Source organism: Cavia porcellus, unplaced genomic scaffold, assembly GCF_034190915.1.
Source record: "Cavia porcellus strain 051 isolate PalLab524CR breed Dunkin Hartley unplaced genomic scaffold, mCavPor4.1 scaffold_13, whole genome shotgun sequence".
NCBI classification, from domain to species: Eukaryota; Metazoa; Chordata; class Mammalia; order Rodentia; family Caviidae; genus Cavia; species Cavia porcellus.
The window spans coordinates 76,136,823-76,163,582 of record NW_026947496.1 but is presented as its reverse complement, the minus strand read 5'-3'; positions in this window follow the sequence as shown (position 1 = coordinate 76,163,582).

The window sequence follows — 26,760 nt, the reverse complement described above, 5'->3', positions numbered from 1 at the left end:
GAGAAAAACATCACGGGGTGGAGTGAATCGGAGTGTCTCAATTAGGATAGGCTGTGAGTGGCAATGTAGTATGGACAGAAGCACCGCGGTGTGGTCAGCATGTGGAGATTAGGGAACGTGCAGTGGCAATGCAGGATAAGTTTCTGAAAAACATCACGGGGTGTTGCACATTGTATGGGTGTGTGTTACATTACATTCACTAGTAGGAGTGAGAAAAACATCACGGGGTGGTGGGAAGCGGAGGGTCTCAATTAGGATAGGCAGTGAGTGGCAATGTAGGATGGAGAAAAGCACCGCGGGGTGGTCAGCATGGGGAGGTCAGGGAACATGCAGTGGCAATGTAGGATAGGTTTCTGAAAAGCATCACGCGGTGCTGCGCATTGTATGGGTGTGTGTTACATTACATTCACTTGTAGGAGTGAGAAAAACATCACGGGGTGGTGCGAATTGTATGGGTGTGTGTTACATTACATTCACTAGTAGGAGTGAGAAAAACATCAAGGGGTGGTTCGCATTGTATGGGTGTGTGTTACATTACATTCACTAGTAGGAGTGAGAAAAACATCACGGGGTGGTGTGAATCGGAGGGTCTGAATTAGTATAGGCAGTGAGTGGCAATGTAGGATGGAGAAAAGCACCGCGGGGTGGTCAGCATGGGGAGGTCAGGGAACAGGCAGTGGCAATGTAGGATAGGTTTCTGAAAAACATCACGGGGTGGTGCGCATTGTATGGGTGTGTGTTACATTACATTCACTAGTAGGAGTGAGAAAAACATCACGGGGTGGTGCGCATTGTATGGGTGTGTGTTACATTACATTCACTAGTAGGAGTGAGAAAAACATCACGTGGTGGCGGGAATCGGAGGGTCTGAATTAGGATAGGCAGTGAGTGGCAATGTAGGATCGAGAAAAGCACCGTGGGGTGGTCAGCATGGGGAGGTCAGGGAACATGCAGTGGCAATGTAGGACAGGTTTCTGAAAAACATCACGGGGTGGTGCGCATTGTATGGGTGTGTGTTACATAACATTCACTAGTAGGAGTGAGAAAAACAGCACGGGGTGGTGCGCATTGTATGGGTGTGTGTTACATTACATTCACTAGTAGGAGTGAGAAAAACATCACGGGGTGGTGAGCATTGTATGGGTGTGTGTTACATTACATTCACTAGTAGGAGAGAGAAAAACATCATGGGGTGGTGCGCATTGTATGGGTGTGTGTTACATTACATTCACTAATAGGAGTGAGAAAAACATCACGGGGTGGTGCGCATTGTATGGGTGTGTGTTACATTACATTCACTAGTAGGAGTGAGAAAAACATCACGGGGTGGTGCGCAATGTATGGGTGTGTGTTACATTACATTCACTAGTAGGAGTGAGAAAAACATCACGGGGTGGTGCGCATTGTATGGGTGTGTGTTACATTACATTCACTAGTAGGAGTGAGAAAAACATCACGGGGTGGTGCGCATTGTATGGGTGTGTGTTACATTACATTCACTAGTAGGAGTGAGAAAAACATCACGGGGTGGTGCGCATTGTATGGGTGTGTGTTACATTACATTCACTAGTAGGAGTGAGAAAAACATCACGGGGTGGAGCGCATTGTATGGGTGTGTGTTACATTACATTCACTAGTAGGAGTGAGAAAAACATCTCGGGGTGGTGTGAATCGGAGGGTCTGAATTAGGATAGTCAGTGAGTGTCAATGTAGGATGGAGAAGAGCACCGCAGGTTTGTCAGCATGGGGAGGTCAGGGAACATGCAGTGGCAATGTAGGATAGGTTTCTGAAAAACATCACGGGGTGGTGCGCATTGTATGGGTGTGCGTTACACTACATTCACTAGTAGGAGTGAGAAAAACATCACGGGGTGGTGCGCATTGTATGGGTGAGTGTTACATTACATTCACTAGTAGGAATGACAAAAACATCACGGCGTGGTGCGCATTGTATGGGTGTGTGTTACATTACATTCACTAGTAGGAGTGAGAAAAACATCACGGGGTGGTGCGCATTGTATGGGTGTGTGTTACATTACATTCACTAGTAGGAGTGAGAAAAACATCACGGGGTGGTGGGAATCGGAGGGTCTGAATTAGGATAGGCAGTGAGTGGCAATGTAGGATGGAGAAAAGCACCGCGGTGTGGTCAGCATGGGGAGGTCAGGGAACATGCTTTGGCAATGTAGGATAGGTTTCTGAAAAACATCTCGGGGTGGTGCGCATTGTATGGGTGTGTAACATTACATTCACTAGTAAGAGTGAGAAAAACATCACGGGGTGGTGTGAATCGGAGGGTCTGAATTATAATTGGCAGTGAGTGGCGATGTAGGATGGAGAAAAGCACCTCGGGTTGGCCAGCATGGGGAGGTCAGGGAACATTCAGTGGCTATGTAGGATAGGGTTCTAAAAAACATCGCGGGGTGGTGCGCATTGTATGGGTGTGTAACATTACATTCACTAGTAGGAGTTAGAAAAACATCACGGGGTGGTGCGCATTGTATGGGTTTGTAACATTACATTCACTAGTAAGAGTGAGAAATACATCACGGCGTGGTGTGAATCGGAGGGTCTGAATTAGGATAGGAAGTGAGTGGCAATGTAGGATGGAGAAAAACACCTCGGGGTGGTCAGCATGGGGAAGTCAGGGAACATGCAGTGGCAATGTTAGAAAGGTTTCTGAAAAACATCCGGGGGTGGTGCGCGTTGTATGGGTGTGTAACATTACATTCACTAGTAGGAGTGAGAAAAACATCACAGGGTGGTGTGAATCGGAGTGTCTGAATTAGGATAGGCAATGAGTGGCAATGTAGGATGGAGAAAAGCACCGTGGGGTGGTCAGCATGGGGAGGTCAGGAAACATTCAGTGGCAATGTAGGATAGGTTTCTGAAAAATATCGCGGGGTGGTGCGCATTGTAATGGTGTATAACATTACATACACTAGTAGTATTGAGAAAAACATCACAGGGTGGTGTGAGTCGGAGGGTCTGAATTAGGATAGGCAGTGAGTGGCAATGTAGGATGGATAAAAGCACCGCGGGGTGGTCAGCATGGGGAAGTCAGGAAACATGCAGTGGCAATGTAGGATAGGTTTCTGAAAAACATCGCAGAGTGGTGCTCATTGTATGGGTGTGTAACATTACATTCACTAGTAGGAGTGAGAAAAACATCACGGGGTGGAGTGAATCGGAGTGTCTCAATTAGGATAGGCTGTGAGTGGCAATGCAGTATGGAGAGAAGCACCGCGGCGTGGTCAGCATGTGGAGGTTAGGGAACGTGCACTGGCAATGCAGAATAAGATTCTGAAAAACATTACGGGGTGGTGCGCATTGTATGGGTGTGTGTTACATTACATTCACTAGTAGGAGTGAGAAAAACATCACGGGGTGGTGGGAATCGGAGGGTCTGAATTAGGATAGGCAGTGAGTGTCAATGTAGGATGGAGAAAAGCACCGCGGTGTGGTCAGCATGGGGAGGTCAGGGAACATGCAGTGGCAATGTAGGATAGGTTTCTGAAAAACATCACGCGGTGGTGCGCATTGTATGGGTGTGTGTTACATTACATTCACTAGTAGGAGTGAGAAAAACATCACGGGGTGGTGCGAATTGTATGGGTGTGTGTTACATTACATTCAATAGTAGGAGTGAGAAAAACATCACGGGGTGGTGCGCATTGTATGGGTGTGTGTTACATTACATTCACTAGTAGGAGTGAGAAAAACATCACGGGGTGGAGCGCATTGTATGGGTGTGTGTTACATTACATTCACTAGTAGGAGTGAGAAAAACATCTCGGGGTGGTGTGAATCGGAGGGTCTGAATTAGGATAGTCAGTGAGTGGCAATGTAGGATGGAGAAGAGCACCGCAGGTTTGTCAGCATGGGGAGGTCAGGGAACATGCAGTGGCAATGTAGGATAGGTTTCTGAAAAACATCACGGGGTGGTGCGCATTGTATGGGTGTGCGTTACACTACATTCACTAGTAGGAGTGAGAAAAACATCACGGGGTGGTGCGCATTGTATGGGTGAGTGTTACATTACATTCACTAGTAGGAATGACAAAAACATCACGGCGTGGTGCGCATTGTATGGGTGTGTGTTACATTACATTCACTAGTAGGAGTGAGAAAAACATCACGGGGTGGTGCGCATTGTATGGGTGAGTGTTACATTACATTCACTAGTAGGAATGACAAAAACATCACGGCGTGGTGCGCATTGTATGGGTGTGTGTTACATTACATTCACTAGTAGCAGTGAGAAAAACATCACGGGGTGGTGCGCATTGTATGGGTGTGTGTTACATTACATTCACTAGTAGGAGTGAGAAAAACACCACGGGGTGGTGGGAATCGGAGGGTCTGAATTAGGATAGGCAGTGAGTGGCAATGTAAGATGGAGAAAAGCACCGCGGGGTGGTCAGCATGGGGAGGTCAGGGAACATGCAGTGGCAATGTAGGATAGGTTTCTGAAAAACATCTCGGGGTGGTGCGCATTGTATGGGTGTGTAACATTACATTCACTAGTAAGAGTGAGAAAAACATCACGGGGTGGTGTGAATCGGAGGGTCTGAATTAGGATTGGCAGTGAGTGGCGATGTAGGATGGAGAAAAGCACCTCGGGTTGGCCAGCATGGGGAGGTCAGGGAACATTCAGTGGCTATGTAGGATAGGGTTCTGAAAAACATCGCGGGGTGGTGCGCATTGTATGGGTGTGTAACATTACATTCACTAGTAGGAGTTAGAAAAACATCACGGGGTGGTGCGCATTGTATGGGTTTGTAACATTACATTCACTAGTAAGAGTGAGAAATACATCACGGGGTGGTGTGAATCAGAGGGTCTGAATTAGGATAGGAAGTGAGTGGCAATGTAGGATGGAGAAAAACACCTCGGGGTGGTCAGCATGGGGAAGTCAGGGAACATGCAGTGGCAATGTTAGATAGGTTTCTGAAAAACATCCGGGCGTGGTGCGCGTTGTATGGGTGTGTAACATTACATTCACTAGTAGGAGTGAGAAAAACATCACAGGGTGGTGTGAATCGGAGTGTCTGAATTAGGATAGGCAATGAGTGGCAATGTAGGATGGAGAAAAGCACCGCGGGGTGGTCAGCATGGGGAGGTCAGGAAACATGCAGTGGCAATGTAGGATAGGTTTCTGAAAAATATCGCGGGGTGGTGCGCATTGTAATGGTGTATAACATTACATACACTAGTAGTATTGAGAAAAACATCACAGGGTGGTGTGAGTCGGAGGGTCTGAATTAGGATAGGCAGTGAGTTGCAATGTAGGATGGATAAAAGCACCGCGGGGTGGTCAGCATGGGGAAGTCAGGAAACATGCAGTGGCAATGTAGGATAGGTTTCTGAAAAACATCGCGGAGTGGTGCTCATTGTATGGGTGTGTAACATTACATTCACTAGTAGGAGTGAGAAAAACATCACGGGGTGGAGTGAATCGGAGTGTCTCAATTAGGATAGGCTGTGAGTGGCAATGTAGTATGGACAGAAGCACCGCGGTGTGGTCAGCATGTGGAGATTAGGGAACGTGCAGTGGCAATGCAGGATAAGTTTCTGAAAAACATCACGGGGTGTTGCACATTGTATGGGTGTGTGTTACATTACATTCACTAGTAGGAGTGAGAAAAACATCACGGGGTGGTGGGAAGCGGAGGGTCTGAATTAGGATAGGCAGTGAGTGGCAATGTAGGATGGAGAAAAGCACCGCGGGGTGGTCAGCATGGGGAGGTCAGGGAACATGCAGTGGCAATGTAGGATAGGTTTCTGAAAAGCATCACGCGGTGCTGCGCATTGTATGGGTGTGTGTTACATTACATTCACTAGTAGGAGTGAGAAAAACATCACGGGGTGGTGCGAATTGTATGGGTGTGTGTTACATTACATTCACTAGTAGGAGTGAGAAAAACATCAAGGGGTGGTTCGCATTGTATGGGTGTGTGTTACATTACATTCACTAGTAGGAGTGAGAAAAACATCACGGGGTGGTGTGAATCGGAGGGTCTGAATTAGTATAGGCAGTGAGTGGCAATGTAGGATGGAGAAAAGCACCGCGGGGTGGTCAGCATGGGGAGGTCAGGGAACAGGCAGTGGCAATGTAGGATAGGTTTCTGAAAAACATCACGGGGTGGTGCGCATTGTATGGGTGTGTGTTACATTACATTCACTAGTAGGAGTGAGAAAAACATCACGGGGTGGTGCGCATTGTATGGGTGTGTGTTACATTACATTCACTAGTAGGAGTGAGAAAAACATCACGTGGTGGCGGGAATCGGAGGGTCTGAATTAGGATAGGCAGTGAGTGGCAATGTAGGATCGAGAAAAGCACCGTGGGGTGGTCAGCATGGGGAGGTCAGGGAACATGCAGTGGCAATGTAGGACAGGTTTCTGAAAAACATCACGGGGTGGTGCGCATTGTATGGGTGTGTGTTACATAACATTCACTAGTAGGAGTGAGAAAAACAGCACGGGGTGGTGCGCATTGTATGGGTGTGTGTTACATTACATTCACTAGTAGGAGTGAGAAAAACATCACGGGGTGGTGAGCATTGTATGGGTGTGTGTTACATTACATTCACTAGTAGGAGTGAGAAAAACATCACGGGGTGGTGCGCATTGTATGGGTGTGTGTTACATTACATTCACTAGTAGGAGAGAGAAAAACATCATGGGGTGGTGCGCATTGTATGGGTGTGTGTTACATTACATTCACTAATAGGAGTGAGAAAAACATCACGGGGTGGTGCGCATTGTATGGGTGTGTGTTACATTACATTCACTAGTAGGAGTGAGAAAAACATCACGGGGTGGTGCGCAATGTATGGGTGTGTGTTACATTACATTCACTAGTAGGAGTGAGAAAAACATCACGGGGTGGTGCGCATTGTATGGGTGTGTGTTACATTACATTCACTAGTAGGAGTGAGAAAAACATCACGGGGTGGTGCGCATTGTATGGGTGTGTGTTACATTACATTCACTAGTAGGAGTGAGAAAAACATCACGGGGTGGTGCGCATTGTATGGGTGTGTGTTACATTACATTCACTAGTAGGAGTGAGAAAAACATCACGGGGTGGAGCGCATTGTATGGGTGTGTGTTACATTACATTCACTAGTAGGAGTGAGAAAAACATCTCGGGGTGGTGTGAATCGGAGGGTCTGAATTAGGATAGTCAGTGAGTGTCAATGTAGGATGGAGAAGAGCACCGCAGGTTTGTCAGCATGGGGAGGTCAGGGAACATGCAGTGGCAATGTAGGATAGGTTTCTGAAAAACATCACGGGGTGGTGCGCATTGTATGGGTGTGCGTTACACTACATTCACTAGTAGGAGTGAGAAAAACATCACGGGGTGGTGCGCATTGTATGGGTGAGTGTTACATTACATTCACTAGTAGGAATGACAAAAACATCACGGCGTGGTGCGCATTGTATGGGTGTGTGTTACATTACATTCACTAGTAGGAGTGAGAAAAACATCACGGGGTGGTGCGCATTGTATGGGTGTGTGTTACATTACATTCACTAGTAGGAGTGAGAAAAACATCACGGGGTGGTGGGAATCGGAGGGTCTGAATTAGGATAGGCAGTGAGTGGCAATGTAGGATGGAGAAAAGCACCGCGGTGTGGTCAGCATGGGGAGGTCAGGGAACATGCTTTGGCAATGTAGGATAGGTTTCTGAAAAACATCTCGGGGTGGTGCGCATTGTATGGGTGTGTAACATTACATTCACTAGTAAGAGTGAGAAAAACATCACGGGGTGGTGTGAATCGGAGGGTCTGAATTATAATTGGCAGTGAGTGGCGATGTAGGATGGAGAAAAGCACCTCGGGTTGGCCAGCATGGGGAGGTCAGGGAACATTCAGTGGCTATGTAGGATAGGGTTCTAAAAAACATCGCGGGGTGGTGCGCATTGTATGGGTGTGTAACATTACATTCACTAGTAGGAGTTAGAAAAACATCACGGGGTGGTGCGCATTGTATGGGTTTGTAACATTACATTCACTAGTAAGAGTGAGAAATACATCACGGCGTGGTGTGAATCGGAGGGTCTGAATTAGGATAGGAAGTGAGTGGCAATGTAGGATGGAGAAAAACACCTCGGGGTGGTCAGCATGGGGAAGTCAGGGAACATGCAGTGGCAATGTTAGATAGGTTTCTGAAAAACATCCGGGGGTGGTGCGCGTTGTATGGGTGTGTAACATTACATTCACTAGTAGGAGTGAGAAAAACATCACAGGGTGGTGTGAATCGGAGTGTCTGAATTAGGATAGGCAATGAGTGGCAATGTAGGATGGAGAAAAGCACCGTGGGGTGGTCAGCATGGGGAGGTCAGGAAACATTCACTGGCAATGTAGGATAGGTTTCTGAAAAATATCGCGGGGTGGTGCGCATTGTAATGGTGTATAACATTACATACACTAGTAGTATTGAGAAAAACATCACAGGGTGGTGTGAGTCGGAGGGTCTGAATTAGGATAGGCAGTGAGTGGCAATGTAGGACGGATAAAAGCACCGCGGGGTGGTCAGCATGGGGAAGTCAGGAAACATGCAGTGGCAATGTAGGATAGGTTTCTGAAAAACATCGCAGAGTGGTGCTCATTGTATGGGTGTGTAACATTACATTCACTAGTAGGAGTGAGAAAAACATCACGGGGTGGAGTGAATCGGAGTGTCTCAATTAGGATAGGCTGTGAGTGGCAATGCAGTATGGAGAGAAGCACCGCGGCGTGGTCAGCATGTGGAGGTTAGGGAACGTGCACTGGCAATGCAGAATAAGATTCTGAAAAACATTACGGGGTGGTGCGCATTGTATGGGTGTGTGTTACATTACATTCACTAGTAGGAGTGAGAAAAACATCACGGGGTGGTGGGAATCGGAGGGTCTGAATTAGGATAGGCAGTGAGTGGCAATGTAGGATGGAGAAAAGCACCGCGGTGTGGTCAGCATGGGGAGGTCAGGGAACATGCAGTGGCAATGTAGGATAGGTTTCTGAAAAACATCACGCGGTGGTGCGCATTGTATGGGTGTGTGTTACATTACATTCACTAGTAGGAGTGAGAAAAACATCACGGGGTGGTGCGAATTGTATGGGTGTGTGTTACATTACATTCAATAGTAGGAGTGAGAAAAACATCACGGGGTGGTGCGCATTGTATGGGTGTGTGTTACATTACATTCACTAGTAGGAGTGAGAAAAACATCACGGGGTGGAGCGCATTGTATGGGTGTGTGTTACATTACATTCACTAGTAGGAGTGAGAAAAACATCTCGGGGTGGTGTGAATCGGAGGGTCTGAATTAGGATAGTCAGTGAGTGGCAATGTAGGATGGAGAAGAGCACCGCAGGTTTGTCAGCATGGGGAGGTCAGGGAACATGCAGTGGCAATGTAGGATAGGTTTCTGAAAAACATCACGGGGTGGTGCGCATTGTATGGGTGTGCGTTACACTACATTCACTAGTAGGAGTGAGAAAAACATCACGGGGTGGTGCGCATTGTATGGGTTAGTGTTACATTACATTCACTAGTAGGAATGACAAAAACATCACGGCGTGGTGCGCATTGTATGGGTGTGTGTTACATTACATTCACTAGTAGGAGTGAGAAAAACATCACGGGGTGGTGCGCATTGTATGGGTGAGTGTTACATTACATTCACTAGTAGGAATGACAAAAACATCACGGCGTGGTGCGCATTGTATGGGTGTGTGTTACATTACATTCACTAGTAGCAGTGAGAAAAACATCACGGGGTGGTGCGCATTGTATGGGTGTGTGTTACATTACATTCACTAGTAGGAGTGAGAAAAACATCACGGGGTGGTGGGAATCGGAGGGTCTGAATTAGGATAGGCAGTGAGTGGCAATGTAAGATGGAGAAAAGCACCGCGGGGTGGTCAGCATGGGGAGGTCAGGGAACATGCAGTGGCAATGTAGGATAGGTTTCTGAAAAACATCTCGGGGTGGTGCGCATTGTATGGGTGTGTAACATTACATTCACTAGTAAGAGTGAGAAAAACATCACGGGGTGGTGTGAATCGGAGGGTCTGAATTAGGATTGGCAGTGAGTGGCGATGTAGGATGGAGAAAAGCACCTCGGGTTGGCCAGCATGGGGAGGTCAGGGAACATTCAGTGGCTATGTAGGATAGGGTTCTGAAAAACATCGCGGGGTGGTGCGCATTGTATGGGTGTGTAACATTACATTCACTAGTAGGAGTTAGAAAAACATCACGGGGTGGTGCGCATTGTATGGGTTTGTAACATTACATTCACTAGTAAGAGTGAGAAATACATCACGGGGTGGTGTGAATCAGAGGGTCTGAATTAGGATAGGAAGTGAGTGGCAATGTAGGATGGAGAAAAACACCTCGGGGTGGTCAGCATGGGGAAGTCAGGGAACATGCAGTGGCAATGTTAGATAGGTTTCTGAAAAACATCCGGGCGTGGTGCGCGTTGTATGGGTGTGTAACATTACATTCACTAGTAGGAGTGAGAAAAACATCACAGGGTGGTGTGAATCGGAGTGTCTGAATTAGGATAGGCAATGAGTGGCAATGTAGGATGGAGAAAAGCACCGCGGGGTGGTCAGCATGGGGAGGTCAGGAAACATGCAGTGGCAATGTAGGATAGGTTTCTGAAAAATATCGCGGGGTGGTGCGCATTGTAATGGTGTATAACATTACATACACTAGTAGTATTGAGAAAAACATCACAGGGTGGTGTGAGTCGGAGGGTCTGAATTAGGATAGGCAGTGAGTGGCAATGTAGGATGGATAACAGCACCGCGGGGTGGTCAGCATGGGGAAGTCAGGAAACATGCAGTGGCAATGTAGGATAGGTTTCTGAAAAACATCGCGGAGTGGTGCTCATTGTATGGGTGTGTAACATTACATTCACTAGTAGGAGTGAGAAAAACATCACGGGGTGGAGTGAATCGGAGTGTCTCAATTAGGATAGGCTGTGAGTGGCAATGCAGTATGGAGAGAAGCACCGCGGCGTGGTCAGCATGTGGAGGTTAGGGAACGTGCAGTGGCAATGCAGAATAAGTGTCTGAAAAACATCACGGGGTGGTGCGCATTGTATGGGTGTGTGTTACATTACATTCACTAGTAGGAGTGAGAAAAACATCACGGGGTGGTGGGAATCGGAGGGTCTGAATTAGGATAGGCAGTGAGTGTCAATGTAGGATAGAGAAAAGCACCGCGGGGTGGTCAGCATGGGGAGGTCAGGGAACATGCAGTGGCAATGTAGGATAGGTTTCTGAAAAACATAACGGGGTGGTGCGCATTGTATGGGTGTGTGTTACATTACATTCACTAGTAGGAGTGAGAAAAACATAACGGGGTAGTGCGCATTGTATGGGTGTGTGTTACATTATATTCACTAGTAGGAGTGAGAAAAACATCACGGGGTGGTGCGCATTGTATGGGTGTGTGTTACATTACATTCACTAGTAGGAGTGAGAAAAACATCACGTGGTGGCGGGAATCGGAGGGTCTGAATTAGGATAGGCAGTGAGTGGCAATGTAGGATCGAGAAAAGCACCGTGGGGTGGTCAGCATGGGGAGGTCAGGGAACATGCAGTGGCAATGTAGGACAGGTTTCTGAAAAACATCACGGGGTGGTGCGCATTGTATGGGTGTGTGTTACATTACATTCACTAGTAGGAGTGAGAAAAACAGCACGGGGTGGTGCGCATTGTATGGGTGTGTGTTACATTACATTCACTAGTAGGAGTGAGAAAAACATCACGGGGTGGTGAGCATTGTATGGGTGTGTGTTACATTACATTCACTAGTAGGAGTGAGAAAAACATCACGGGGTGGTGCGCATTGTATGGGTGTGTGTTACATTACATTCACTAGTAGGAGTGAGAAAAACATCACGTGGTGGCGGGAATCGGAGGGTCTGAATTAGGATAGGCAGTGAGTGGCAATGTAGGATGGAGAAAAGCACCGCGGCGTGGTCAGCATGGGGAGGTCAGGGAACATGCAGTGGCAATGTAGGATAGGTTTCTGAAAAACATAACGGGGTGGTGCGCATTGTATGGGTGTGTGTAACATTACATTCACTAGTAGGAGTGAGAAAAACATAACGGGGTAGTGCGCATTGTATGGGTGTGTGTTACATTACATTCACTAGTAGGAGTGAGAAAAACATCACGGGGTGGTGCGCATTGTATGGGTGTGTGTTACATTACATTCACTAGTAGGAGTGAGAAAAACATCACGTGGTGGCGGGAATCGGAGGGTCTGAATTAGGATAGGCAGTGAGTGGCAATGTAGGATCGAGAAAAGCACCGTGGGGTGGTCAGCATGGGGAGGTCAGGGAACATGCAGTGGCAATGTAGGACAGGTTTCTGAAAAACATCACGGGGTGGTGCGCATTGTATGGGTGTGTGTTACATTACATTCACTAGTAGGAGTGAGAAAAACAGCACGGGGTGGTGCGCATTGTATGGGTGTGTGTTACATTACATTCACTAGTAGGAGTGAGAAAAACATCACGGGGTGGTGCGCATTGTATGGGTGTGTGTTACATTACATTCACTAGTAGGAGTGAGAAAAACATCACGGGGTGGTGCGCATTGTATGGGTGTGTGTTACATTACATTCACTAGTAGGAGAGAGAAAAACATCACCGGGTGGTGCGCATTGTATGGGTGTGTGTTACATTACATTCACTAGTAGGAGTGAGAAAAACATCACGGGGTGGTGCGCATTGTATGGGTGTGTGTTACATTACATTCACTAGTAGAAGTGAGAAAAACATCACGGGGTGGTGCGCATTGTATGGGTGTGTGTTACATTACATTCACTAGTAGGAGTGAGAAAAACATCACGGGGTGGTGCGCATTGTATGGGTGTGTGTTACATTACATTCACTAGTAGGAGTGAGAAAAACATCACGGGGTGGTGGGAATCGGAGGGTCTGAATTAGGATAGGCAGTGAGTGGCAATGTAGGATGGAGAAAAGCACCGCGGGGTGGTCAGCATGGTGAGGTCAGGGAACATGCAGTGGCAATGTAGGATAGGTTTCTGAAAAACATCTCGGGGTGGTGCGCATTGTATGGGTGTGTAACATTACATTCACTAGTAAGAGTGAGAAAAACATCACGGGGTGGTGTGAATCGGAGGGTCTGAATTAGGATTGGCAGTGAGTGGCGATGTAGGATGGAGAAAAGCACCTCGGGTTGGCCAGCATGGGGAGGTCAGGGAACATTCAGTGGCTATGTAGGATAGGGTTCTGAAAAACATCGCGGGGTGGTGCACATTGTATGGGTGTGTAACATTACATTCACTAGTAGGAGTTAGAAAAACATCACGGGGTGGTGCGCATTGTATGGGTTTGTAACATTACATTCACTAGTAAGAGTGAGAAATACATCACGGGGTGGTGTGAATCGGAGGGTCTGAATTAGGATAGGAAGTGAGTGGCAATGTAGGATGGAGAAAAACACCTCGGGGTGGTCAGCATGGGGAAGTCAGGGAACATGCAGTGGCAATGTTAGATAGGTTTCTGAAAAACATCCGGGGTGGTGCGCGTTGTATGGGTGTGTAACATTACATTCACTAGTAGGAGTGAGAAAAACATCACAGGGTGGTGTGAATCGGAGTGTCTGAATTAGGATAGGCAATGAGTGGCAATGTAGGATGGAGAAAAGCACCGCGGGGTGGTCAGCATGGGGAGGTCAGGAAACATGCAGTGGCAATGTAGGATAGGTTTCTGAAAAATATCGCGGGGTGGTGCGCATTGTAATGGTGTATAACATTACATACACTAGTAGTATTGAGAAAAACATCACAGGGTGGTGTGAGTCGGAGGGTCTGAATTAGGATAGGCAGTGAGTGGCAATGTAGGATGGATAAAAGCACCGCGGGGTGGTCAGCATGGGGAAGTCAGGAAACATGCAGTGGCAATGTAGGATAGGTTTCTGAAAAACATCGCGGAGTGGTGCTCATTGTATGGGTGTGTAACATTACATTCACTAGTAGGAGTGAGAAAAACATCACGGGGTGGAGTGAATCGGAGTGTATCAATTAGGATAGGCTGTGAGTGGCAATGCAGTATGGAGAGAAGCACCACGGCGTGGTCAGCATGTGGAGGTTAGGGAACGTGCAGTGGCAATGCAGAATAAGTTTCTGAAAAACATCACGGGGTGGTGCGCATTGTATGGGTGTGTGTTACATTACATTTACTAGTAGGAGTGAGAAAAACATCACGGGGTGATGGGAATCGGAGGGTCTGAATTAGGATAGGCAGTGAGTGGCAATGTAGGATGGAGAAAAGCACCGCGGGGTGGTCAGCATGGGGAAGTCAGGGAACATGCAGTGGCAATGTAGGATAGGTTTCTGAAAAACATAGCGGGGTGGTGCGCATTGTATGGGTGTGTGTTACATTACATTCACTAGTAGGAGTGAGAAAAACATAACGGGGTAGTGCGCATTGTATGGGTGTGTGTTACATTACATTCACTAGTAGGAGTGAGAAAAACATCACGGGGTGGTGCGCATTGTATGGGTGTGTGTTACATTAAATTCACTAGTAGGAGTGAGAAAAACATCACGTGGTGGCGGGAATCGGACGGTCTGAATTAGGATAGGCAGTGAGTGGCAATGTAGGATCGAGAAAAGCACCGTGGGGTGGTCAGCATGGGGAGGTCAGGGAACATGCAGTGGCAATGTAGGACAGGTTTCTGAAAAATATCACGGGGTGGTGCGCATTGTATGGGTGTGTGTTACATTACATTCACTAGTAGGAGTGATAAAAACAGCACGGGGTGGTGCGCATTGTATGGGTGTGTGTTACATTACATTCACTAGTAGGAGTGAGAAAAACATCACGGGGTGGTGAGCATTGTATGGGTGTGTGTTACATTACATTCACTAGTAGGAGTGAGAAAAACATCACGGGGTGGTGCGCATTTTATGGGTGTGTGTTACATTACATTCACTAGTAGGAGAGAGAAAAACATCACCGGGTGGTGCGCATTGTATGGGTGTGTGTTACATTACATTCACTAGTAGGAGTGAGAAAAACATCACGGGGTGGTGCGCATTGTATGGGTGTGTGTTACATTACATTCACTAGTAGGAGTGAGAAAAACATCACGGGGTGGTGCGCAATGTATGGGTGTGTGTTACATTACATTCACTAGTAGGAGTGAGAAAAACATCACGGGGTGGTGCGAATTGTATGGGTGTGTGGTACATTACATTCACTAGTAGGAGTGAGAAAAACATCACGGTGTGGTGCGCATTGTATGGGTGTGTGTTACATTACATTCACTAGTAGGAATGAGAAAAACATCACGGGGTGGTACGCATTGTATGGGTGTGTGTTACATTACATTCACTAGTAGGAGTGAGAAAAACATCACGGGGTGGAGAGCATTGTATGGGTGTGTGTTACATTACATTCACTAGTAGGAGTGAGAAAAACATCTCGGGGTGGTGTGAATCGGAGGGTCTGAATTAGGATAGTCAGTGAGTGGCAATGTAGGATGGAGAAAAGCACCGCAGGTTTGTCAGCATGGGGAGGTCAGGGAACATGCAGTGGCAATGTAGGATAGGTTTCTGAAAAACATCACGGGGTGGTGCGCATTGTATGGGTGTGTGTTACACTACATTCACTAGTAGGAGTGAGAAAAACATCACGGGGTGGTGCGCATTGTATGGGTGAGTGTTACATTACATTCACTAGTAGGAATGACAAAAACATCACGGGGTGGTGCGCATTGTATGGGTGTGTGTTACATTACATTCACTAGTAGGAGTGAGAAAAACATCACGGGGTGGTGCGCATTGTATGGGTGTGTGTTACATTACATTCACTAGTAGGAGTGAGAAAAACATCACGGGGTGGTGGGAATCGGAGGGTCTGGATTAGGATAGGCAGTGAGTGGCAATGTAGGATGGAGAAAAGCACCGCGGGGTTGTCAGCATGGGGAGGTCAGGGAACATGCAGTGGCAATGTAGGATAGGTTTCTGAAAAACATCACGGGGTGGTACGCATTGTATGGGTGTGTGTTACATTACATTCACTAGTAGGAGTGAGAAAAACATCACGGGGTGGTGCGCATTGTATGGGTGTGTGTTACATTACATTCACTAGTAGGAGTGAGAAAAACATCACGGGGTGGTGCGCATTGTATGGGTGTGTGTTACATTACATTCACTAGTAGGAGTGAGAAAAACATCACGGGGTGGTGTGAATCGGAGGGTCTGAATTAGTATAGGCAGTGAGTGGCAATGTAGGATGGAGAAAAGCACCGCGGGGTGGTCAGCATGGGGAGGTCAAGGAACAGGCAGTGGCAATGTAGGATAGGTTTCTGAAAAACATCACGGGGTGGTGCGCATTGTATGGGTGTGCGTTACATTACATTCACTAGTAGGAGTGAGAAAAACATCACGGGGTGGTGCGCATTGTATGGGTGAGTGTTACATTACATTCACTAGTAGGAATGACAAAAACATCACGGGGTGGTGCGCATTGTATGGGTGTGTGTTACATTACATTCACTAGTAGGAGTGAGAAAAACATCACGGGGTGGTGCGCATTGTATGTGTGTGTGTTACATTACATTCACTAGTGGGAGTGAGAAAAATATCACGGGGTGGTGCGCATTGTATGGGTGTGTGTTACATTATATTCACTAGTAGGAATGAGAAAAACATCACGGGGTGGTGCGCATTGTATGGGTGTGTGTTACATTACATTCACTAGTAGGAGTGAGAAAAACATCACGGGGTGGTGGGAATCGGAGGGTCTGAATTAGGATAGGCAGTGAGTGGCGATGTAGGATGGAGAAAAGCACCGCGGGGTGGTCAGCATGGGGAGGTCAGGGTACATGCAGTGGCAATGTAGGATAGGTATCTGAAAAACATCGCGGGGTGGTGCGCATTGTATGGGTGTGTAACATTACATTCACTAGTAGGAGTTAGAAAAACATCACGGGGTGGTGCGCATTGTATGGGTTTGTAACATTACATTCACTAGTAAGAGTGAGAAATACATCACTGGGTGGTGTGAATCAGAGGGTCTGAATTAGGATAGGAAGTGAGTGGCAATGTAGGATGGAGAAAAACACCTCGGGGTGGTCAGCATTGGGAAGTCAGGGAACATGCAGTGGCAATGTGAGATAGGTTTCTGAAAAACATCCGGGGGTGGTGCGCGTTGTATGGGTGTGTAACATTACATTCACTAGTAGGAGTGAGAAAAACATCACAGGGTGGTGTGAATCGGAGTGTCTGAATTAGGATAGGCAATGAGTGGCAATGTAGGATGGAGAAAAGCACCGCGGGGTGGTCAGCATGGGGAGGTCAGGAACCATGCAGTGGCAATGTAGGATAGGTTTCTGAAAAATATCGCGGGGTGGTGCGCATTGTAATGGTGTATAACATTACATACACTAGTAGTATTGAGAAAAACATCACAGCGTTGTGTGAGTCGGAGGGTCTGAATTAGGATAGGCAGTGAGTGGCAATGTTGGATGGATAAAAGCACGGCGGGGTGGTCAGCATGGGGAAGTCAGGAAACATGCAGTGGTAATGTAGGATAGGTTTCTGAAAAACATCGCGGAGTGGTGCTCATTGTATGGGTGTGTAACATTACATTCACTAGTAGGAGTGAGAAAAACATCACGGGGTGGAGTGAATCGGAGTGTCTCAATTAGGATAGGCTGTGAGTGGCAATGTAGTATGGAGAGAAGCACCGCAGCGTGGTCAGCATGTGGAGGTTAGGGAACGTGCAGTGGCAATGCAGGATAAGTTTCTGAAAAACATCACGGGGTGGTGCGCATTGTATGGGTGTGTGTTACATTACATTCACTAGTAGGAGTGAGAAAAACATCACGGGGTGGTGGGAATCGGAGGGTCTGAATTAGGATAGGCAATGAGTGGCAATGTAGGATGGAGAAAAGCACCTAGGGGTGGTCAGCATGGGGAGGTCAGGGAACATGCAGTGGCAATGTAGGATAGGTTTCTGAAAAACATCACGGGGTGGTGCGCATTGTATGGGTGTGTAACATTACATTCACTAGTAGGAGTGATAAAATCATCACGGGGTGTTGCGGATTGTATGGGTGTGTAACATTACGATCACTAGTAGGAGTGAGAAAAACATCACGGGTTGGTGTGAAACGGAGTGTCTGAATTAGGATAGGCCGTGAGAGGCAATGTAGGATGGAGAAAAGCACCGCGGGGTGGTCAGCACGCGGAGGTCAGGGAACATGCAGTGGCAATGTAGGATAGGTTTCTGAAAAGCATCGCGGGGTGGTGCGCATTGTATGGGGGTGTAACATTACAATCAGTAGTAGGAGTGAGAAAAACATAACGGGGTGGTGTGAATCGGAGGGTCTGAATAAGATGGGCAGTTAGTGGCAATATAGGATGGAGAAAAGCACCGCGGGGTGGTCAGCATGGGGAGGTCAGGGAACATGCAGTGGCAATGTAGGATAGATTTCTGAAAAACATCGCGGGTTGGTGCGCCTTGTATGGGTGTGTAACATTACATTCACTAGTAGGAGTGAGAAAAACATCACGGGGTGGTGCGCATTGTATGGGTGTGTGTTACATTACATTCACTAGTAGGAGTGAGAAAAACATCACGTGGTGGCGGGAATCGGAGGGTCTGAATTAGGATAGGCAGTGAGTGGCAATGTAGGATCGAGAAAAGCACCGTGGGGTGGTCAGCATGGGGAGGTCAGGGAACATGCAGTGGCAATGTAGGACAGGTTTCTGAAAAACATCACGGGGTGGTGCGCATTGTATGGGTGTGTGTTACATAACATTCACTAGTAGGAGTGAGAAAAACAGCACGGGGTGGTGCGCATTGTATGGGTGTGTGTTACATTACTTTCCCTAGTAGGAGTGAGAAAAACATCACGGGGTGGTGAGCATTGTATGGGTGTGTAACATTACATTCACTAGTAGGAGTGATAAAATCATCACGGGGTGTTGCGGATTGTATGGGTGTGTAACATTACGATCACTAGTAGGAGTGAGAAAAACATCACGGGTTGGTGTGAAACGGAGTGTCTGAATTAGGATAGGCCGTGAGAGGCAATGTAGGATGGAGAAAAGCACCGCGGGGTGGTCAGCACGCGGAGGTCAGGGAACATGCAGTGGCAATGTAGGATAGGTTTCTGAAAAGCATCGCGGGGTGGTGCGCATTGTATGGGGGTGTAACATTACAATCAGTAGTAGGAGTGAGAAAAACATAACGGGGTGGTGTGAATCGGAGGGTCTGAATAAGATGGGCAGTTAGTGGCAATATAGGATGGAGAAAAGCACCGCGGGGTGGTCAGCATGGGGAGGTCAGGGAACATGCAGTGGCAATGTAGGATAGATTTCTGAAAAACATCGCGGGTTGGTGCGCCTTGTATGGGTGTGTAACATTACATTCACTAGTAGGAGTGAGAAAAACATCACGGGGTGGTGCGCATTGTATGGGTGTGTGTTACATTACATTCACTAGTAGGAGTGAGAAAAACATCACGTGGTGGCGGGAATCGGAGGGTCTGAATTAGGATAGGCAGTGAGTGGCAATGTAGGATCGAGAAAAGCACCGTGGGGTGGTCAGCATGGGGAGGTCAGGGAACATGCAGTGGCAATGTAGGACAGGTTTCTGAAAAACATCACGGGGTGGTGCGCATTGTATGGGTGTGTGTTACATAACATTCACTAGTAGGAGTGAGAAAAACAGCACGGGGTGGTGCGCATTGTATGGGTGTGTGTTACATTACTTTCCCTAGTAGGAGTGAGAAAAACATCACGGGGTGGTGAGCATTGTATGGGTGTGTGTTACATTACATTCACTAGTAGGAGTGAGAAAAACATAACGGGGTGGTGCGCATTGTATGGGTGTGTGTTACATTACATTCACTAGTAGGAGAGAGAAAAACATCACGGGGTGGTGCGCATTGTATGGGTGTGTGTTACATTACATTCACTAGTAGGAGTGAGAAAAACATCACGGGGTGGTGCACATTGTATGGGTGTGTGTTACATTACATTCACTAGTAGGAGTGAGAAAAACATCACGGGGTGGTGCGCAATGTATGGGTGTGTGTTACATTACATTCACTAGTAGGAGTGAGAAAAACATCACGGGGTGGTGCGCATTGTATGGTTGTGTGTTACATTACATTCACTAGTAGGAGTGAGAAAAACATCACGGGGTGGTGCGCATTGTATGGGTGTGTGTTACATTACATTCACTAGTAGGAGTGAGAAAAACATCACGGGGTGGTGCGCATTGTATGGGTGTGTGTTACATTACATTCACTAGTAGGAGTGAGAAAAACATCACGGGGTGGAGCGCATTGTATGGGTTTCTGTTACATTACATTCACTAGTAGGAGTGAGAAAAATATCTCGGGGTGGTGTGAATCGGAGGGTCTGAATTAGGATAGTCAGTGAGTGGCAATGTAGGATGGATAAAAGCACCGCGGGTGGTCAGCATGCAGAGGTCAGGGAACATGCAGTGGCAATGTAGGATAGGTTTCTGAAAAACATCGCGGGGTGGTGCGCATTGTATGGGTGTGTGTTACATTACATTCACTGGTAGGAGTGAGAAAAACATCACGGGGTGGTGCGCATTGTATGGGTGTGTGTTACATTACATTCACTAGTAGGAGTGAGAAAAACATCACGGGGTGGTGCGCATCGTATGGGTGTGTGTTACATTACATTCACTAGTAGGAGTGAGAAAAACATCACGGGGTGGTGCGCATCGTATGGGTGTGTGTTATATTACATTCACTAGTAGGAGTGACAAAAACATCACGGGGTGGTGCGCATTTTATGGGTGTGTGTTACATTACATTCACTAGTAGGAGTGAGAAAAACATCACGGGGTGGTGCGCATTGTATGGGTGTGTGTTACATTACATTCACTAGTAGGAGTGAGAAAAACATCACGGGGTGGTGTGAATCGGAGGGTCTGAATTAGGATAGGCAGTGAGTGGCAATGTAGGATGCAGAAAAGCACCGCGGTGTGGTCAGCATGGGGAGGTCAGGGAACATGCAGTGGCAATGTAGGATAGGTTTCTGAAAAACATCACGGGGTGGTGCGCATTGTATGGGTGTGTGTTACATTACATTCACTAGTAGGAGTGAGAAAAACATCACGGGGTGGTGCGCATTGTATGGGTGTGTGTTACATTACATTCACTAGTAGGAGTGAGAAAAACACCACGGGGTGGTGTGAATCGGAGGGTCTCAATTAGGATAGGCAGTGAGTGGCAATGTAGGATGGAGAAAAGCACCGCGGGGTGGTCAGCATGGGGAGGTCAGGGAACATGCAGTGGCAATGTAGGACAGGTTTCTGAAAAACATCACGGGGTGGTGTGGATTGTATGGGTGTGTGTTACATTACATTCACTAGTAGGAGTGAGAAAAACATCCCGGGGTGGTGCGCATTGTATGGGTGTGTGTTACATTACATTCACTAGTAGCAGTGAGAAAAACATCACGGGGTGGTGCGCATTGTATGGGTGTGTGTTACATTACATTCACTAGTAGGAGTGAGAAAAACATCACGGAGTGGTGCACATTGTATGGGTTTGTGTTACATTACATTCACTAGTAGGAGTGAGAAAAATATCACGGGGTGGTGCGCATTGTATGGGTGTGTGTTACATTACATTCACTAGTAGGAGTGAGAAAAACATCACGGGGTGGTGCGCATTGTATGGGTGTGTGTTACATTACATTCACTAGTAGGAGTGAGAAAAACATCACGGGGTGGTGCGCATTGTATGGGTGTGTGTTACATTACATTCACTAGTAGGAGTGAGAAAAACATCACGTGGTGGCGGGAATCGGAGGGTCTGAATTAGGATAGGCAGTGAGTGGCAATGTAGGATCGAGAAAAGCACCGTGGGATGGTCAGCATGGGGAGGTCAGGGAACATGCAGTGGCAATGTAGGACAGGTTTCTGAAAAACATCACGGGGTGGTGCGCATTGTATGGGTGTGTGTTACATTACATTCACTAGTAGGAGTGAGAAAAACATCACGGGGTGGTGCGCATTGTATGGGTGTGTGTTACATTACATTCACTAGTAGGAGTGAGAAAAACATCACGGGGTGGTGCGCATTGTATGGGTGTGTGTTACATTACATTTACTAGTAGGAGAGAGAAAAACATCACGGGGTGGTGCGCATTGTATGGGTGTGTGTTACATTACATTCACTAGTAGGAGTGAGAAAAACATCACGGGGTGATGCCCATTGTATGGGTGTGTGTTACATTACATTCACTAGTAGGAGTGAGAAAAACATCACGGGGTGGTGGGAATCGGAGGGTCTGAATTAGGATAGGCAGTGAGTGGCAATCTAGGATGGAGAAAAGCACCGCGGGGTGGTCAGCATGGGGAGGTCAGGGAACATGCAGTGGCAATGTAGGATAGGTTTCTGAAAAACATAACGGGGTGGTGCGCATTGTATGGGTGTGTGTTACATTACATTCACTAGTAGGAGTGAGAAAAACATTACGGGGTAGTGCGCATTGTATGGGTTTGTGTTACATTACATTCACTAGTAGGAGTGAGAAAAACATCACGGGGTGGAGCGCATTGTATGGGTGTGTGTTACATTACATTCACTAGTAGGAGTGAGAAAAACATCTCGGGGTGGTGTGAATCGGAGGGTCTGAATTAGGATAGTCAGTGAGTGGCAATGTAGGATGGAGAAGAGCACCGCAGGTTTGTCAGCATGGGGAGGTCAGGGAACATGCAGTGGCAATGTAGGATAGGTTTCTGAAAAACATCACGGGGTGGTGCGCATTGTATGGGTGTGCGTTACACTACATTCACTAGTAGGAGTGAGAAAAACATCACGGGGTGGTGCGCATTGTATGGGTGAGTGTTACATTACATTCACTAGTAGGAATGACAAAAACATCACGGCGTGGTGCGCATTGTATGGGTGTGTGTTACATTACATTCACTAGTAGGAGTGAGAAAAACATCACGGGGTGGTGCGCATTGTATGGTTGTGTGTTACATTACATTCACTAGTAGGAGTGAGAAAAACATCACGGGGTGGTGCGCATTGTATGGGTGTGTGTTACATTACATTCACTAGTAGGAGTGAGAAAAACATCACGGGGTGGTGCGCATTGTATGGGTGTGTGTTACATTACATTCACTAGTAGGAGTGAGAAAAACATCACGGGGTGGAGCGCATTGTATGGGTGTGTGTTACATTACATTCACTAGTAGGAGTGAGAAAAACATCTCGGGGTGGTGTGAATCGGAGGGTCTGAATTAGGATAGTCAGTGAGTGGCAATGTAGGATGGATAAAAGCACCGCGGGTGGTCAGCATGGGGAGGTCAGGGAACATGCAGTGGCAATGTAGGATAGGTTTCTGAAAAACATCGCGCGGTGGTGCGCATTGTATGGGTGTGTGTTACATTACATTCACTGGTAGGAGTGAGAAAAACATCACGGGGTGGTGCGCATTGTATGGGTGTGTGTTACATTACATTCACTAGTAGGAGTGAGAAAAACATCATGGGGTGGTGCGCATCGTATGGGTGTGTGTTACATTACATTCACTAGTAGGAGTGAGAAAAACATCACGGGGTGGTGCGCATCGTATGTGTGTGTGTTATATTACATTCACTAGTAGGTGTGACAAAAACATCACGGGGTGGTGCGCATTTTATGGGTGTGTGTTACATTACATTCACTAGTAGGAGTGAGAAAAACATCACGGGGTGGTGCGCATTGTATGGGTGTGTGTAACATTACATTCACTAGTAGGAGTGAGAAAAACATCACGGGGTGGTGTGAATCGGAGGGTCTGAATTAGGATAGGCAGTGAGTGGCAATGTAGGATGGAGAAAAGCACCGCGGTGTGGTCAGCATGGGGAGGTCAGGGAACATGCAGTGGCAATGTAGGATAGGTTTCTGAAAAACATCACGGGGTGGTGCGCATTGTATGGGTGTGTGTTACATTACATTCACTAGTAGGAGTGAGAAAAACATCACGGGGTGGTGCGCATTGTATGGGTGTGTGTTACATTACATTCACTAGTAGGAGTGAGAAAAACACCACGGGGTGGTGTGAATCGGAGGGTCTCAATTAGGATAGGCAGTGAGTGGCAATGTAGGATGGAGAAAAGCACCGCGGGGTGGTCAGCATGGGGAGGTCAGGGAACATGCAGTGGCAATGTAGGACAGGTTTCTGAAAAACATCACGGGGTGGTGCGCATTGTATGGGTGTGTGTTACATTACATTCACTAGTAGGAGTGAGAAAAACATCCCGGGGTGGTGCGCATTGTATGGGTGTGTGTTACATTACATTCACTAGAGGCAGTGAGAAAAACATCACGGGGTGGTGCGCATTGTATGGGTGTGTGTTACATTACATTCACTAGTAGGAGTGAGAAAAACATCACGGAGTGGTGCGCATTGTATGGGTTTGTGTTACATTACATTCACTAGTAGGAGTGAGAAAAACATCACGGGGTGGTGCGCATTGTATGGGTGTGTGTTACATTACATTCACTAGTAGGAGTGAGAAAAACATCACGGGGTGGTGCGCATTGTATGGGTGTGTGTTACATTACATTCACTAGTAGGAGTGAGAAAAACATCACGGGGTGGTGCGCATTGTATGGGTGTGTGTTACATTACATTCACTAGTAGGAGTGAGAAAAACATCACGTGGTGGCGGGAATCGGAGAGTCTGAATTAGGATAGGCAGTGAGTGGCAATGTAGGATCGAGAAAAGCACCGTGGGATGGTCAGCATGGGGAGGTCAGGGAACATGCAGTGGCAATGTAGGACAGGTTTCTGAAAAACATCACGGGGTGGTGCGCATTGTATGGGTGTGTGTTACATTACATTCACTAGTAGGAGTGAGAAAAACATCACGGGGTGGTGCGCATTGTATGGGTGTGTGTTACATTACATTCACTAGTAGAAGTGAGAAAAACATCACGGGGTGGTGCGCATTGTATGGGTGTGTGTTACATTACATTTACTAGTAGGAGAGAGAAAAACATCACGGGGTGGTGCGCATTGTATGGGTGTGTGTTACATTACATTCACTAGTAGGAGTGAGAAAAACATCACGGGGTGGTGGGAATCGGAGGGTCTGAATTAGGATAGGCAGTGAGTGGCAATCTAGGATGGAGAAAAGCACCGCGGGGTGGTCAGCATGGGGAGGTCAGGGAACATGCAGTGGCAATGTAGGATAGGTTTCTGAAAAACATAACGGGGTGGTGCGCATTGTATGGGTGTGTGTTACATTACATTCACTAGTAGGAGTGAGAAAAACATTACGGGGTAGTGCGCATTGTATGGGTTTGTGTTACATTACATTCACTAGTAGGAGTGAGAAAAACATCACGGGGTGGAGCGCATTGTATGGGTGTGTGTTACATTACATTCACTAGTAGGAGTGAGAAAAACATCTCGGGGTGGTGTGAATCGGAGGGTCTGAATTAGGATAGTCAGTGAGTGGCAATGTAGGATGGAGAAGAGCACCGCAGGTTTGTCAGCATGGGGAGGTCAGGGAACATGCAGTGGCAATGTAGGATAGGTTTCTGAAAAACATCACGGGGTGGTGCGCATTGTATGGGTGTGTGTTACATTACATTCACTAGTAGGAGTGAGAAAAACATCACGGGGTGGTGCGCATTGTATGGGTGTGTGTTACATTACATTCACTAGTAGGAGTGAGAAAAACATCACGGGGTGGTGCGCATTGTATGGTTGTGTGTTACATTACATTCACTAGTAGGAGTGAGAAAAACATCACGGGGTGGTGCGCATTGTATGGGTGTGTGTTACATTACATTCACTAGTAGGAGTGAGAAAAACATCACGGGGTGGTGCGCATTGTATGTGTGTGTGTTACATTACATTCACTAGTAGGAGTGAGAAAAACATCACGGGGTGGAGCGCATTGTATGGGTGTGTGTTACATTACATTCACTAGTAGGAGTGAGAAAAACATCTCGGGGTGGTGTGAATCGGAGGGTCTGAATTAGGATAGTCAGTTAATGGCAATGTAGGATGGATAAAAGCACCGCGGGTGGTCAGCATGGGGAGGTCAGGGAACATGCAGTGGCAATGTAGGATAGGTTTCTGAAAAACATCGCGCGGTGGTGCGCATTGTATGGGTGTGTGTTACATTACATTCACTGGTAGGAGTGAGAAAAACATCACGGGGTGGTGCGCATTGTATGGGTGTGTGTTACATTACATTCACTAGTAGGAGTGAGAAAAACATCATGGGGTGGTGCGCATCGTATGGGTGTGTGTTATATTACATTCACTAGTAGGAGTGAGAAAAACATCACGGGGTGGTGCGCATCGTATGGGTGTGTGTTATATTACATTCACTAGTAGGTGTGACAAAAACATCACGGGGTGGTGCGCATTTTATGGGTGTGTGTTACATTACATTCACTAGTAGGAGTGAGAAAAACATCACGGGGTGGTGCGCATTGTATGGGTGTGTGTAACATTACATTCACTAGTAGGAGTGAGAAAAACATCACGGGGTGGTGTGAATCGGAGGGTCTGAATTAGGATAGGCAGTGAGTGGCAATGTAGGATGGAGAAAAGCACCGCGGTGTGGTCAGCATGGGGAGGTCAGGGAACATGCAGTGGCAATGTAGGATAGGTTTCTGAAAAACATCACGGGGTGGTGCGCATTGTATGGGTGTGTGTTACATTACATTCACTAGTAGGAGTGAGAAAAACATCACGGGGTG